This window comes from Macaca mulatta, chromosome 7 (genome assembly GCF_049350105.2).
Source record: "Macaca mulatta isolate MMU2019108-1 chromosome 7, T2T-MMU8v2.0, whole genome shotgun sequence".
Taxonomy (NCBI): domain Eukaryota; kingdom Metazoa; phylum Chordata; class Mammalia; order Primates; family Cercopithecidae; genus Macaca; species Macaca mulatta.
In genome coordinates, this window is record NC_133412.1 from 93,493,643 (window position 1) to 93,504,908 (window position 11,266).

General features: G+C 42.3%; 1 protein-coding gene and 1 non-coding gene across 2 annotated transcripts in view; both read right to left on the minus strand.

Annotated features, from left to right (window-relative positions):
* Positions 1–11,266, minus strand: part of OR6S1 (olfactory receptor family 6 subfamily S member 1) — a 41,584-nt gene that overhangs the window by 23,290 nt on the left and 7,028 nt on the right. The window contains 1 exon segment of the mRNA XM_077940556.1: positions 11,174–11,258. The gene's annotated coding sequence lies outside the window, so the exon portion shown is untranslated.
* On the minus strand, positions 7,776–7,869 carry TRNAY-GUA (transfer RNA tyrosine (anticodon GUA)). Its single transcript has 2 exons — positions 7,833–7,869; positions 7,776–7,811 (listed from the first exon to the last, which is right to left on the minus strand). It is a non-coding gene; the product is annotated as a tRNA-Tyr (tRNA).

The following is an 11,266-nucleotide window of genomic DNA, read 5'->3' on the forward strand; positions in this document are numbered from 1 at the left end:
TATTGGTTTCTTTTGGCTTGCAGATGGCTACCTTCTCTCTCTGTCCTTACACGGTTCATCCTTCATGTGTATGCATCTCTGGTGTCTGTGTCCAGATTTTTTCTTCTTATAAGGATATTAGTCAGGCTGGATTATGGCAGGCACACCCTAACAGCCTCTAACTCAATCACCACATTAAAGGTGCTATCCTATAGTCATGTTCTGGTGTATGGGGATTAGGGGGTTCAACATATTACATTTTGTAGAGACACAGTTCCGCCCATAACGCCTACAATTCTATTTTCAGCATAAATAGCAGTCAAAAGAGAGTCTACACTGAGGGCACTTGGTGGGGGGGGGTGTTGTAGAACTTATATCTTCATTAAGATCCATGGATGCATTCTAAAGGAATTACTCAAGGTTGAACTCCTGAAAATAAAAAATAAAATCATAAAACAGTGAGATGCAAAAAAGTTATTAGCAAGGAAAGAAGTAGAACTTATATGTAAACGTAAATAAATGTTAACACATTGTTTTAATATACTATGAATTCAATTTTCTAACATTTTATTCAAATATTTCATCTAGTTTCCTAAGAATGTCAGTTATAGTGTCACCTAATGGCCATAAAAATCAATGACTTGGAGATAAAAATCTCAGATTATATAAAAAATGTGAAGATAGTAAAGAAAGTAATGACTTGAAAGCTGAGATTCTTTCTCATCTTATTCTGAGTTAAATTAACCATAGCCATTGATAGAAACTATTATTTTATATGCATGTTAAAAATGTAAGGAGAAATTCCACTTTTGGCCATGATGGAGTAACAGGAACTGGATTTATCTTAACCCTAGTTAACTGTAAAATGAACAAAATATGTGAAACAATGACTTCTAGAAATTAGACAACAGGCAGTGAAGGACTGTGATCCCTAAGAGAAGAAAAATAAGAGTGAATCCTATGAAGCATTTCCCCAGCTTTCAGTTGAAAGGCAGTTTCCAACCTGAACTACATAGAGGCAGCCCAAACAGACACCTCATTATTGTTGAGTTGAGAAGACAAAGATTAGAGCTTGAGGAGGTCAAGAAGCAGAATACTGGAGAAAAGGGAGCTTCACAAATAGAAAGCTTCTGACATCTGCAGATGAGAGACACATGAGACTTTCACTGAGTAGTGACCTATGTGTGAAAGGAAACTACCAAGGCCAGGGAAAGAATCACTGGAAAACAGGAGACTCAACAATTCCCAGTCCCACATAGGGGTAAGACTGGTTTATGCTCCCACCAACCAGAGTATAAAGACCTTGCAATATCCACAACTTTGGGTAAACACCAAAGAAAATGGTGAGAATGCACCGGTGCTGGAATAAAAGCTGCTCTGTACCTACCCGTAACATGATTTTTCCTCTGACTGTTATGTAAGATTTTTCTCTTATTACTGGTCTTAAGCAAATTGATTATGATGTACCTTTGATTAATTTTCTTCTAGGGGTGTGTGTATGCATATGCACATACTTTTTTTTTTTTTTTTTTTTTGAGACGGAGTCTCGCTCTGTTGCCCAGGCTGGAGTGCTGTGGCGTGATCTCGGCTCACTGCAAGCTCCGCCTCCCGGGTTCACGCCATTCTCCTGCCTCAGCCTCCCGGGTAGCTGGGACTACAGGCGCCCGCCACCACGCCCGGCTAATGTTTTTGTATTTTTAGTAGAGACGGGGTTTCACCGTGTTAGCCAGGATGGTCTCGATCTCCTGACCTCGTGATCCGCCCGTCTCGGCCTCCCAAAGTGCTGGGATTACAAGCGTGAGCCACCACGCCCAGAAACGTATGCACATACTTGAGATTCATGAAGCTACTTGGATCTGTGAGTTTATAATTTTCATCATATTTTGAAATTTTTCAGTAACTAGTTTTTAAGTTTTTTGTCCCCCTTTCCATTTTCTCCATTCTCTTGGGAACCCTAATTTAATACACGTGTGTGTGTGTGTGTGTGTGTGTGTGTGTGTGTGTGTGTGTGTGTCTGTGTGTCTGTGTGTCTGTGTGCTAATATTAGAGAATGTAGTTTCAGGCTAAATACTTTTACCGGACACAAAGAATGGCATTTCAACATTGTAAAGTGATCAGTTAATCAAGAAGATATGGCCAGGTGTGGTGGCTCATGCCTGTAATTCCAGCTTGGGAGTCCGAGGAGGGAGGATTGCTTGAGCCCAGGAGTTTGTAACCAGTCTGGGCAACATAGACCTATCTCTACTAAAAATTAAAAAATTAATCAAACATGGTGGTGTGTGCCGATGGTCCCAGCTACTTGGGTGGCTGAGGTAGGAGGATCACTTGAGCCCAGGAATTCAAGGGTGCAGTGAGCTATGATCACAGCACTGCAATGGAATAATATTAAATGCTCAATTAAAGCCACAAAAGGCAGAAAAATAGTAGAATACAGGAAAAAATGAACAAGGACAATAAATACAAAGCAGTTAAAATACAAAATATGGTAGATATTAATCCAACTATATAAATCATTATTTTTACTGTGAATGGTCAAAATACACCAATACAAAGACTTTCAGGGTGGATTAAAAAGAAGACCCGACTATACGTTATCTACAAGAAACCTACTTTAAATAGAAAGACAGAAAGATACTCCATGCTAGTACTAATCTAAAGAAAGATACATTAGCTATGTTAATTTCAGACAAAGAAGTCTTCAGAGCAAGAAAATTATCGGGATTAAGAGGAAATTACATAATGATAATGGGGTCAATTATCCAATAAGACATAACAATCCTTAATGTGTTTACGCTGAATAGAGCCTGAAAATACACAAGGCAAAAATTGATAGAACTGCTAGGAGAAATCAACAAATCTACCATTATAGTTGGAGATTTCAGCATCCCTTTATCAGTAGTTAACAAATCTATCAAATCTAGCAGGCATAAAATTAGTAAGGGCATACTTGAACTCAATAGCACCATCAATCAACTGGATTTATATGCACATTTATAGATAACTTTATATAACCACAGCAGACTATACATTACTCTCAAGCTCACATGGGACATTCACCAAAATAGACATTCTGGGTCATCAAACACACATGAAATATTTTAAGTGAATAGAAATAATAACAGGATGTGTTCTCAGACCACAATGAAATTAAACTAGAAATCAATAACAGAAGAAATCAGTAACAGAAAATCCAACTATTCTTACATTAAACAACACACTTCTAAGTAACACATGGGTCAAAAAAGAAGTCTCAATATTTGGACTAAATATAAATAAAAATACAACTTATCAAATTTGTGGAGTGCAGTAAAAGCAGTGCTTAGAGAGAAATTTATAGCACTGAGTGTATATATCAGGAAATAAGAAAGATCTAGAATCAATGATTTAATGATTTAAGCTTCCACCTTAGAAAACTAGAGAAAAGGCCAAGCATGGTGGCTCACACATATAATCCCAGCACTTTGGGAGGTCAAGGAGGGAGGATTTCCTGAGCCCAAGAGTTTGAGACCAGCTTGGGTAACATAGTGAGCCCCATCTCTACAATAAATAAATAATAAATTACCCAGGTATGGTGGTGCACACCTGTAGTCCCACCTACTTGGGAGACTGAGGCAGGAAGATCACTTGAGCCTAGGAGGTTGTGGTTGCAATGAGCTGTGATTACACCACTGCACTCCAACCTGGGCAACAGGGTGAGACCATGTCTTGGAAAAAAAAAAAAAGAAAGCAAGCTAGAGAAAGAAGAACAAAAATTAAATTCAAACAAGAAGAAAACTAATAATAAAAATTAGAGAGGAAGTCAATGAAACGGAAAACAGGAAAATAATAGAAAAAAATTAATGAAAACAAAGGATGGTTTTTTGAAATGGTCAATAAAATTTATAAATCTCTAGACAGGTTAACTGAAAATAAAAGAGAGAAAAGGCACAAATTACTAATATCAGAAATAAAAGTGGGGAATCACTACTTGCCCTACGGACTTTAAAAGAATAAATAAATATTATAAACAACTTTATGCCCATAAATTTGATAACTTAGGTGAAATGGGCCACCTCCTTGAAAGACACACTACAAAAACTCACATAAGGAGAAATAGATCATGTGAATAGGCCTGTATGTATGAATGAAAGTGAATCAGCAATTTATAATCTTCTAAAGCAGAAAGCAACAGACCCATATGAGTCCACTGATAAGCTCCATCAAACATATAAGAAATGATGCAAATTCTTTACAATCTCTTACAGAAATTAGAAGCAGGAGGAACACTTTCTAACTTACTCTATGAGGCCAGCTTTACTCTAATATCAAAACTAAAGACATAACAAGAAAAGAAAATTACAGATCCATATATCTCACAAATATAGATACAAAAATCCTCAACAACATATTGACAAATCAAATTTAACAATGTATAAAACAAAAATACACATTACATCCAAGAACGATTTATTGCAGCTATGAAAGTCTGGCTCAATATTCAAAAATCAACATAATCCATCACTTCAGCAGGTTAAAGAAGAAAAACTATGTAATCATATCAATTGATAGTGAAAAAGCACTTGACAAAAGCTAACACGTATTCTTAAAGAAAACTTTTAGAAAACCAGAATAGAGAGGAATTTCCTCAACTTGGTAAAGAACACCTACAAAAACCCTTCGGCTAACATCATACTTATTGGTGAGAAATTAAATGCTTTCCTGCTAAGATAGGCACAAGACAAGGATGTCCCCAGTTTACCACTTCTATTCAACATCTTACTGGGATCCTGATTAGTATAATCAGTCAAGAAAATAAAATAAAAGGCATGCTGATTGGGAAGGAAGAAATAAAACTGTCTTTGTTTGCCAATGGCATGACTGTCTATAGAAAATCTGAAAGAATTGACCAAAAAAACCCCTCTTGTAACTAGTGAGTGATTATAGCAGGGTTTCAGGATAAAAGGTTAATAAACAGATGTCAACTGCTTTCCCATATACCAGCAATGAACAATCGGAACTTGAAATTTAAATCATAATGCAATTTACATCAGCACCAAAAAATAAAATACTTGGGTGTAATTCTAATGGAATATGTACAAGATTTATATGAGAAAAACTATAAAATGCTGATGAAAGAAGTATAAAGATATAAATAAATGAAGAGATATTTTGTTCATGAATAGAAAGATTATTGTTCCGATGTCAGTTCTTCCCAACTTGATCTACAGATTTCACATAATCCCAGGATGCAATGATTTATTCAGAGCTCTCATCTTTCTTGAGCTGATGTTGAAACACCTCATGGCCAGTAAATAATCATATTCCAGGTGCCTACTCTGTGCAAGGTACTGTGCAAGGTACTTATGATACCAAAATGAATATGACATTGTCCCAGATTTCAAGGAGCTCACTCCTGATAGAGATATTAACACATAATATCAGTATAGAGTGATAGGTGGGAAGATATAGCAATCAGGGAGTATCAGAGACAAAGAGGAAGAGAACCAGATTAAGACTTGGGAGTTATGAAAAGGTTCTGGTAAAAGATGATCCTGCCTTGAGTAACAGAGAATGAGAAGACTGACAAAAGAGGAGGCAGAGAGATCAAAGCAGAGTAAGCACCCTGTTATCATCTTGCGTTCATAAGCCCAGGAAACATGGTACATTTTGGCTGAGTAAAAGAGTCTGAGTGGGAGTGGGGAAAATGAAATTGATTAAGCTGGTTACTTCAGAGGTGCCATTTCTGGCTCTCCAACATTTTCAGTAAAATATGAAAGCCTGTAAAAAGAATACATCTTCTGGGACAGTGTGGACCTCCCATGATGGGGTCATGCTATAAGACAGAGGCAGGAACTCACTTGCCCTTTTCTTTTGTGACCAAATTCATGCCTTATTATCTGAAAGACCATGAGGCTGCAACATGAGAAAACAAGGAGCTATGCCTAGTAAGAAACTGCTTGCTTTTAAGGCTTTTCTCCTAGGCATGGCTTCTCAGACGCTGTTCTTCTGCCTTATTTAAAAAAAAAAAAGAAAAAAAAGAGGAGTGCCTTCAGATCCTGAGGTGGCTGAGACACCATGTTATTTTGGCTACCAGCCTCTATGACCCCACTGTCTCCTCTTTTAGAGAATGTTTATCTTTAAAGTGCTCAATAATTTTGACTTGAGGAGACTCTGATATTTAAACAAGGAGACTGCCTCAGAATGTCTCAAGGTATTTCAGTTTGTATATACTGTGGGATCGGAAGGCAAAGGGTAGACCTGAAAGGATTACACCTCTTGGCTTCCACCTGAAAAATAATCTAACACTTATCCACTGTCCTTTTACCCAACATAGTTCAGAATATGTTGCAATTTGAGGTCAGGTCTTATGTTTCTTGCTCATGTATTTCACATATAAACAGTCATTTTACCAGTGTTGGACCACATCCTTCTTGATTGCTGATATTAGTCTGAGTGGAGAGGTAGGGGAGAGTGACAAAAGCCTTGGTTTCTAATTAATCCCACTATTTAAAGGTAGAAAATAATACATACAGTCTGTTCATACCATTTAATTATCACTGAGGCTGTTCCACATAGGAACTGATATTGATCTAAGCATCAGGACCCCAGCTAAGAGTAGTACTTGCTGGAAAAGGACACCCAGTTAGTAAAGAGACAATATGATAAAGTTTGAAAAAGAGAGAAGACAATTTTTAGAGATCTTGAACGAAGATTTCCCAATTCCCCATTCCTGCCAAATCTGAAAAGCAGGAAAAGCAGACATTCAACACAAGATTTTTCTCCCTTGGCATCTGTCATGCCTTCATTTGTCAGCTGACCCAAGCCAGGCAGCTGCACAAAGCATGTGCAGAGGCAATGGCAATGGGACTGGAAATGAAGTGAGTGGAGGTGAATGCGGAAGAACATGAACATTATATACTTTTTCTCCTGCTTGGCGCTCTGGGGAATAATATATATATTATAATATATACATATACACACACATATATGTATACGTATACATATATACGTATACGTATGTGTGTATATATACATATATATACACAGACATATGTGTGCATAAATGTATACATATACATATATATAAAGTTTCATAGCTACAGTGCCCTGTCTATGAGAACTCAAATAGATGTAGGGCAATCTTCTCTGTTTCTGGAGTGAGTAGCAATTGAAACTCCAGGGATGTAATGACAGAAAAAAATTCCATGCACAACTTTTAAAATCCTCATTTCCTGATACTCTTGGACTTGTGTGTATGTTCTAATGATACTATATATAGTTAGTTACACGCACAATCAACACTCTTCAGGTTTCTGTTTATTTGCTCAGACTTTTCTGTGTCCACCCTACTTCTCTGACCACAGATCTACTCCTACTCCTGATCTAAAACTCAATTGACTCAACTTTGATAAGCATAGGCTTTCCCAGAAAACCTCCCCTATTTACTAAGCTGCCTTCCATCACAGCTTAGAGTGAACTAAGACTTTTCACTCTAGTTGAGCAGTGCTCAAACCCTAAAGCAGTCCATGACAAAAGTGAAAGAGTGAGGTGCGGTGGGGTGCTGATTAAGAGAACTGGCTGGGTCACAAGACAGAAGCAACGGGCACTATGGTGCTGACGGGTACATGTCTCTGGACTGCAGGAAAAATGAGCAGACTCCCAAGGCCACAAAATAGGCTGTGGGAAGCTGGATGATCCGGAAAGGCCTTGCTGGGTTTCAGCTGGGAGAGTGTCGATGCTGGTTGGCAGAGCCTTTGACCTGGCAGAGATGCAGCCTGGTAGTTTTGGTGCGTGCGTGCGCAAAAGCATAAAGTACTTCCTTCGAGCCGGAATCGAACCAGCGACCTAAGGATGTCCACAGATGTTTCTACAGGCTACAGTCCTCCGCTCTACCAGCTGAGCTATCGAAGGGCGCACACCTCTGCGGTTAGGTCATTGATCTTTCAGCAAATGCAAGAAGCCAAATCCTTGCAACTGTAGTCGTCCAATAAGCTTTAAGTTGGTTGGAACTCGCCTTGCAGAGATAACCCTGCGCCGATCGCCACCGCGCCCCTTTTGCGGCGGAACAAAATCCTCTGGGTGTGGTTGACTGGCTTCCCCCGCCATCAATAACAACTATCCATGAGGGGCGGGCCGGATAGGGGGCGGGCCGGATAGGGGGCGGGCGGGAAGGGGGAGAGGGGGTGGTGGTGGGAGTGTGCTCTCACTTGTTATCGTCTTACTCCTGTGCATCCCCCTTTCTACAGGTGAAGATGACAGACTTCAGTAGCAAAAAAAAAAAAAAAAAAAAGTGAGAGGGTGAGAGGCAGAGGGCCAACCCGCCGAGGTGGCTGCAGGGTGCGGGGGTCCGGTGAGGGAAGGGTTGCTGGAGGAGAAAGCAGGAGAACTGGAATGGACACTGGTAGAAGGCTTCCAACCCTAGGCAAGCCGCAGAGTCTGGTGGCGGCCGGTTATGAGGCCGTTCCCTAACGCTCTGACCTCCCTTCACCTTCCACTGCTCTCCCACCCCCTTAACCCCCAACCCCCGTTCCTCCTCCTGATGCATTTTCTCCCTTCTACCCACAGTATCCTATGTTCACTTTTTGGCCCGTTGAGGTGTACTGGGAAGTGAGGGAAAGAACAAATAGAATTAGGTGAGGAGACCCCTCCCAGGGATTGCAGAGGCACAGGTGATACCCCTCCTCCCTCCGGGCCAATCTGGGGGTTGGCTTGCCTCCTCTGCAAACCGACCAGAAATATTTTGCCAGTTGCAACTTTTAAAAGTAGGACAAGGCTCTGTGGGGTCTGAAAAAGCAAAGGGACAAGGACCAGCCTGCACAACATGGCAAAATCTTATCTTTACAAAAATTACAAAAATTAGCCAGGTGTGGTAGCACGAGCCTGTAGTCCCAGCTACTTGGGAGGCTGAGGTGGGAGGATTGCTTGAGGCCAGGAGTTCAAGGCTACAGTGAGCTATGATTATGCCCCTGAACTCTAGCCTGGGTGACAGAAGAGACCCTGTCTCAAAAAAAAAAAAAAAAAAAAATTGGAGGGTGGGTGAAGTAGAAGACAGGAGTGTCAGTTTTGGACTGCTTACCCTGATGCCATGTCTTTGACAAAGGTTTCAGATCTGATCTGGTGTGTGCCACTACCCCAAGACCACTGGGACACCCACTCCCCAGCTGAACACCTAGTGGAGGTGCAGCAAGCCACATCCAAGGGACCTAGCCACCATTGATTTTAAGTCCACTCCCCGTCTTATGGCAAGTGGGTCTGGATCTCTGAGGGCAAGGGTCAGATGCTCACAGAACCCAGCTACTCTCTGTCATGGCTCAAACAGGAAGAGGTGGTACCCAGGTTTCAACCTTGCTTGTGTTGGCCACCAAAGCTGGCTCACCTCTGATTTTCCCACCAAAGCACTAAACAGAGGTTCCAAAGAGCCTGGGGTCTCTATATCCCATCATGAACTTATCCAGTAAGGGACAAAGGTACTACATTTGGTCTGTGTTCGTTGGTCTCTGCCTTTGGTGTCATTGGAGGCAGGGATCTCTCTGTGGCTCCAAAGCCATAGAATCATCCTGGGCACTGGCGATGCCATAGCTCAGCCTCCTTCTGTTAGCAATGACAAGCGGGAAAGGCTGACAAAGCCAGGGGAATGTTGGGGGAAATAGGGAGGTGGGGGGAGAGGAGGAGCTGCTTCCCAGGAGAGGAAGACATGTGTAGTCTTCAGTTTGAGACCCGCAATGAAACAGCTCTTGTGGCCATAGCAGGTAGTGGAAGTCGGTGTCTCAGTCCCCAGAGGGCTTCAGAGGGGCACGTTCCCATGGGCTGTTTGGCTTGGGGTGCTCTCTGTGATAGGTTGCATGCGTGCATCAAATCTCTGGAGTTTTTTTCCGAGATGGTGAGATGAGACCAAGTATCGTTTGTTGGCCTTCTTCTCCGCCTCATGCCCATAGAACCCACTCCATCTCCCTGGAGGTGAAGCCCCTCTTCGTTGGAGAAAACCTAAGTCCATTTCCTGCTTCATTCTCTCTGACTGGGCCTCAGCATGTTTTCCTTCGGGGTGAGGGTAGAGTCCATCTGTGCCTCTAGGCCCAAAGCTCCAAACTGCTCAGACCCACCAGGCGGTGGCCTAAGGCAGCGAATTCGTGTGCCTCTGTATAATGACAGCTGTCACTCAAGCTTTACTTCTGCACCCTGCCATGGACCCAACAGCCCCTAACTCTCCAGGATCACTGAAGCTCTTTTCGAGCTTGCACTTTTGTACTCCCCTTCTGTCTCCCTTACCATCTCAAGTAGCAGGGCACTCGACACAGGTGTTTTTGATGGCTTTGAACTGAATATTAGGTCCTTGCTTTTCCAGCAGGGGCCAAACTCGGCTGTAGCAGCATGAAAAGTTGTGAAGCTCAGAAAAAGTGAGGCTTGAGGGATTTGGGAAAAGCTGTGGGGATAGGGGATAGACTCACCTTGTCCTCAACCTAAAGGGCAACCTGACCTTGCTAATGGAAGTTCTTACGATCAGGAAATTCTCAGGGTGACAGCTGTCTCCCCAAAGTAGGACACAGCAAAGTGGGAATGAATATTTTCTTTATGCCTGTCTAAGTCTATACATTTCCAGCAAAGGAGAATGAGAGGGGCTGGCTGAGGGGTCGGGGGAGAGAGAGAGGGAGGCAGAGACACAGGGACAAAGAGAAATATACAGGGACAGAGAAACTGTGAAAGAGAGAAAGAGGCCGGGCGCGGTGGCTCAAGCCTGTAATCCCAGCACTTTGGGAGGCCGAGACGGGCGGATCACGAGGTCAGGAGATCGAGACCATCCTGGCTAACACGGTGAAACCCCGTCTCTACTAAAAAATTACAAAAAAACTAGCCGGGTGCGGTGGCGGGCGCCTGTAGTCCCAACTACTCGGGAGGCTGAGGCAGGAGAATGGCGTGAACCCGGGAGGCGGAGCTTGCAGTGAGCTGAGATCCGGCCACTGCACTCCAGCCTGGGCGGCAGAGCGAGACTCCGTCTCAAAAAAAAAAAAAAAAAAAAAAAAAAAAAGAAAGAGAGAAAGAGAATGAGACAGAGACAGACATGAGACTGTCGGATCTCAACGCAGTGATAAAGAGCCTGAGACGGATGAGAGCGAGAGGGTGAGTTTTCACGGAAGATATCATGGTTATCCCCACTTTACACCCTTGTCAAGTAAGCTTGATGTTCTCCAGGGAACTTGACCTTCCAGGTTTTGCCCACCTGGTCAGGAGAGCTCTGTCAAAACTGAGCACAGCGGTGTTGTCACAGCCAGCAGCCAGCAGCGATGCTCAAGCCCGAGAGCAGTCTGTGAAT